We start from the raw sequence: 6,052 nt of genomic DNA on the forward strand, positions 1-6,052 counted from the left end.
AGGACTAGTTCATTTTTTGCTGCTCTTCTGATACAGGCAAGCAACTTCTGCAGCTGTTCTTTCCAGTGACAATTCTTCTGTGTCCAAATCTGCAGTATTTGGTCTCCAGTCAAGAGCATCTTCAGAAAAGATGAATTCCTAGTCCCATGACACCTCTCCTCCTCACTTCATTTATCATTAATGGGAAGCTGGGAACTATGGATTCAGGAGAAAATTCACTTTAGTAATTTGGTCACAGTAATGATGGTCACTTCTGAGTGCTCAACCAAAATGGCATGTCCGTAGGCTCTAACCAGTGCTGCTAGGCCAAAAGCTGAATGGAGCAGGCAGGAGGATCTTGGTGGCTTCTGAGCACATATATACCAAGAGCTCCACCAAGATGCTGAGAAAACCTGAAAACACAATGACCACTTCTGAGATACTCTCAATATTTCCTCTAAAAGCATGTTCTGGGGTTACCTGAGGGTAGATCAACTTGCTAGTCATTATGAGTTTTACCCAAGGAGTACACTGGAAAGCACATAAGATTTGAGGGGAAATATGCCTGGTTTTAGTCCCAGTTAGTCTATACACTTGCTTAGGGCCTTCTTAGCAATAATTAAGTGAGTCACAAAAACCACTACTTCTCTGACACACAGCCTTTGTAATAGTTAAAACATGGATAAAGATACAGAACTCGGGGGGAGGAGTCAAGATGGCGGAGAAGTAGCAAGCTGAGACTGCTTCAGCTAGCCGTAGATCAGCTAGATAGCTTATCTAAAGATTGCAAACACCTGAAAATCCATCGGCAGATCGAAGAGAAGAAGAACAGCAATTCTGGAAACAGAAAAACAACCACTTTCTGAAAGGTAGGACCGGCGGAGAAGTGAATCCAAAGCGACGGGAAGATAGACCCCGGGGGGAGGGGCCGGCTCCCGGCAAGCAGCGGAGCAACCGTGCACAAAATCAGGACTTTTAAAAGTCTGTTCCGCTGAGGGACATCGCTCCAGAGGCTAAACCGGGGCGAAGAAGGATCGGGGTCATAGAAGGATCATAGAAGGATCGGGGGTCATAGAAGGATCGGGGGTGTCTGAGTGTCGCAGAGCTTGCGGGTATTGGAACGGGAAAGCCGGCTACAGAGACAGAGCCGACAGTAAGCTCGCAGCTCCGTGTTACCTTGAACCGGTCGCAGGCTCGGTGAGCTCGGAGCGCGGCCGGAGGTCAGGCAGACGGGAGTAACTGGGCGCTGTTCTCTGAGGGCGCACTGAGGAGTGGGGCCCTGGGCTCTCGGCTCCTCCGGGCCAGAGACCAGGAGGCCGCCATTTGTATTCCCGTCCTCCGGAACTCTACGGAAAGCGCTCAGGTAACAGAAGCTCCTGAAAGCAAACCCGAGCGGATTACTCACCCCGGCCCCGGGTAAGGGCGGTGTAATTCCGCCTGGGGCAAAGACACTTGAGAATCACTACACCAGGCCCCTCCCCCAGAAGATCAACAAGAAATCCAGCCGAGACCAAGTTCACCTACCAAGGAGTGCGGTTTCAATACCAAGGAGAGCAGCAGAATTCCAGAGGAGGAGAAAGCCAAACACGGAACTCATGGCTTTTTTCCTGTGATTTTTTTTAGTCTTGCAGTTAATTTAATTTTTTCTTTTTCATTTTTTTTTTTTCTCGCCTTCGGGTAAAATTTTTTTTTTTTAACTGTTACCTTTTTCTTTTTTAACGATTTTTTACTAGTTTATCTAATATATATATTTTTTCTTTTTTACATTTTTCTTAGGTGTTTTCTTTTTTTAAAAATTCTTTTCTTTTCTTTTTTTTTTCTTTTCTTTTTTTTTTTTTTTTTTCTTTCTTCCTTTTTGAACCTCTTTTTATCCCCTTTCTCCCCACTCACGATTTTGGATCTCTTCTAATTTGGTTAAAGCATATTTTCCTGGGGTTGTTGCCACCCTTTTAGTATTTTACTTGCCCCTTCATTTACACTTATCTGGACAAAATGACAAGACATAAAAATTCAACACAAAAAAAAGAACAAGAGGCAGTACCGAAGGCTAGGGACCTAATCAATACAGACATCGGTAATATGTCAGATCTAGAGTTCAGAATGACAATTCTCAAGGTTCTAGCCGGGCTCGAAAAAGGCATGGAAGATATTAGAGAAACCCTCTCGAGAGATATAAAAGCCCTTTCTGGAGAAATAAAAGAACTAAAATCTAACCAAGGTGAAATCAAAAAAGCTATTAATGAGGTGCAATCAAAAATGGAGGCTCTAACTGCTAGGATAAATGAGGCAGAAGAAAGAATTAGTGATATAGAAGACCAAATGACAGAGAATAAAGAAGCTGAGCAAAAGAGGGACAAACAGCTACTGGACCATGAGGGGAGAATTCGAGAGATAAGTGACACCATAAGACGAAACAACATTAGAATAATTGGGATTCCAGAAGAAGAAGAAAGAGAGAGGGGAGCAGAAGGTATACTGGAGAGAATTATTGGGGAGAATTTCCCCAATATGGCAAAGGGAACGAGCATCAAAATTCAGGAGGTTCAGAGAACGCCCCTCAAAATCAGTAAGAATAGGCCCACACCCCGTCACCTAATAGTAAAATTTACAAGTCTCAATGACAAAGAGAAAATCCTGAAAGCAGCCCGGGAAAAGAAGTCTGTAACATACAATGGTAAAAATATTAGATTGGCAGCTGACTTATCCACAGAGACCTGGCAGGCCAGAAAGAGCTGGCATGATATTTTCAGAGCACTAAACGAGAAAAACATGCAGCCAAGAATACTATATCCAGCTAGGCTATCATTGAAAATAGAAGGAGAGATTAAAAGCTTCCAGGACAAACAACAACTGAAAGAATTTGCAAATACCAAACCAGCTCTACAGGAAATATTGAAAGGGGTCCTCTAAGCAAAGAGAGAGCCTACAAGTGGTAGATCAGAAAGGAACAGAGACCATATACAGTAACAGTCACCTTACAGGCAATACAATGGCACTAAATTCATATCTCTCAATACTTACCCTGAATGTGAATGGGCTAAATGCCCCTGTCAAAAGACACAGGGTATCAGAATGGATAAAAAAACAAAACCCATCTATATGTTGCCTCCAAGAAACACATTTTAAGCCCGAAGACACCTCCAGATTTAAAGTGAGGGGGTGGAAAAGAATTTACCATGCTAATGGACATCAGAAGAAAGCAGGAGTGGCAATCCTTATATCAGATCAATTAGATTTTAAGCCAAAGACTATAATAAGAGATGAGGAAGGACACTATATCATACTCAAAGGGTCTGTCCAACAAGAAGATTTAACAATTTTAAATATCTATGCCCCTAATGTGGGAGCAGCCAACTATATAAACCAATTAATAACAAAATCAAAGAAACACATCAACAATAATACAATAATAGTAGGGGACTTTAACACTCCCCTCACTGAAATGGACAGGTCATCCAAGCTAAAGATCAGCAAGGAAATAAAGGCCTTAAACGACACACTGGACCAGATGGACATCACAGATATATTCAGAGCATTTCATCCCAAAGCAACAGAATACACATTCTTCTCTAGTGCACATGGAACATTCTCCAGAATAGATCACATCCTCGGTCCTAAATCAGGACTCAACCGGTATCAAAAGATTGGGATCATTCCCTGCATATTTTCAGACCACAATGCTCTAAAGCTAGAACTCAACCACAAAAGGAAGTTTGGAAAGAACCCAAATACATGGAGACTAAACAGTATCCTTCTAAAGAATGAATGGGTCAACCAGGAAATTAAAGAAGAATTGAAAAAAATCATGGAAACAAATGATAATGAAAATACAACGGTTCAAAATCTGTGGGACACAACAAAGGCAGTCCTGAGAGGAAAATATATAGCGGTACAAGCCTTTCTCAAGAAACAAGAAAGGTCTCAGGTACACAACCTATCCCTACACCTAAAGGAGCTGGAGAAAGAACAAGAAAGAAACCCTAAGCCCAGCAGGAGAAGAGAAATCATAAAGATCAGAGCAGAAATCAATGAAATAGAAACCAAAAAAATAATAGAACAAATCAACGAAACTAGGAGCTGGTTCTTTGAAAGAATTAATAAAATTGATAAACCCCTGGCCCGACTTATCAAAAAGAAAAGAGAAAGGACCCAAATAAATAAAATCATGAATGAAAGAGGAGAGATCACAACTAACACCAAAGAAATACAAACTATTATAAGAACATACTATGAGCAACTCTATGGCAATAAATTTGACAATCTGGAAGAAATGGATGCATTCCTAGAAACATATAAACTACCACAACTGAACCAGGAAGAAATAGAAAGCCTGAACAGACCCATAACCAGTAAGGAGATTGAAACAGTCATTAAAAATCTCCAAACAAACAAAAGCCCAGGGCCAGATGGCTTCCCGGGGGAATTCTACCAAACATTTAAAGAAGAACTAATTCCTATTCTCCTGAAACTGTTCCAAAAAATAGAAATGGAAGGAAAACTTCCAAACTCATTTTATGAAGCCAGCATCACCTTGATCCCAAAACCAGACAAGGATCCCACCAAAAAAGAGAGCTATAGACCGATATCCTTGATGAACACAGATGCGAAAATACTCAACAAAATACTAGCCAATAGGATTCAACAGTACATTAAAAAGATTATTCACCACGACCAAGTGGGATTTATTCCAGGGCTGCAAGGTTGGTTCAACATCCGCAAATCAGTCAATGTGATACAACACATCAATAAAAGAAAGAACAAGAACCATATGATACTCTCAATAGATGCTGAAAAAGCATTTGACAAAGTACAACATCCTTTCCTGATCAAAACTCTTCAAAGTGTAGGGATAGAGGGCACATACCTCAATATCATCAAAGCCATCTATGAAAAACCCACCGCAAATATCATTCTCAATGGAGAAAAACTGAAAGCTTTTCCGCTAAGGTCAGGAACACGGCAGGGATGTCCATTATCACCACTGCTATTCAACATCGTACTAGAGGTCCTAGCCTCAGCAATCAGACAACAAAAGGAAATTAAAGGCATCCAAATCGGCAAAGAAGAAGTCAAATTATCACTCTTCGCAGATGATATGATACTCTATGTGGAAAACCCAAAAGACTCCACTCCAAAACTGCTAGAACTTATACAGGAATTCAGTAAAGTGTCAGGATATAAAATCAATGCACAGAAATCAGTTGCATTTCTCTACACCAACAGCAAGACAGAAGAAAGAGATATTAAGGAGTCCATCCCATTTACAATTGCATCCAAAACCATAAGATACCTAGGAATAAACCTAACCAAAGAGACACAGAATCTATACTCAGAAAACTATAAAGTACTCATGAAAGAAATTGAGGAAGACACAAAGAAATGGAAAAATGTTCCATGCTCCTGGATTGGAAGAATAAATATTGTGAAAATGTCTATGCTACCTAAAGCAATCTACACATTTAATGCAATTCCTATCAAAGTACCATCCATCTTTTTCAAAGAAATGGAACAAATAATGCTAAAATTTATATGGAACCAGAAAAGACCTCGAATACCCAAAGGGATATTGAAAAAGAAAGCCAACGTTGGTGGCATCACAATTCCGGACTTCAAGCTCTATTACAAAGCTGTCATCATCAAGACAGCATGGTACTGGCACAAAAACAGACCCATAGATCAATGGAACAAAATAGAGAGCCCAGAAATAGACCCTCAAATCTATGGTCAACTAATCTTCGACAAAACAGGAAAGAATGTCCAATGGAAAAAAGACAGCCTTTTCAATAAATGGTGCTGGGAAAATTGGACAGCCACATGCAGAAAAATGAAATTGGACCATTTCCTTACACCACACACAAAAATAGACTCAAAATGGATGAAGGACCTCAATGTACGAAAGGAATCCATCAAAATCCTTGAGGAGAACACGGGCAGCAACCTCTTCGACCTCTGCCGCAGCAACATCTTCCTAGGAACAACGCAAAAGGCAAGGGAAGCAAGGGAAAAAATGAACTACTGGGATTTCATCAAGATCAAAAGCTTTTGCACAGCAAAGGAAACAGTTAACAAAATC

The 6,052-nt window shown here is 40.6% G+C and overlaps 1 long non-coding RNA gene across 1 annotated transcript; it reads left to right on the forward strand.

Moving 5' to 3' along the window:
* Positions 1–757: 757 nt before the first annotated feature.
* On the forward strand, positions 758–1,857 carry LOC131817411 (uncharacterized). Its single transcript, XR_009348504.1, has 2 exons — positions 758–848; positions 1,756–1,857. It is a non-coding gene; the product is annotated as an uncharacterized LOC131817411 (long non-coding RNA).
* Positions 1,858–6,052: the final 4,195 nt, after the last annotated feature.

This window comes from Mustela lutreola, chromosome 16, assembly GCF_030435805.1.
Source record: "Mustela lutreola isolate mMusLut2 chromosome 16, mMusLut2.pri, whole genome shotgun sequence".
NCBI lineage: Eukaryota > Metazoa > Chordata > Mammalia > Carnivora > Mustelidae > Mustela > Mustela lutreola.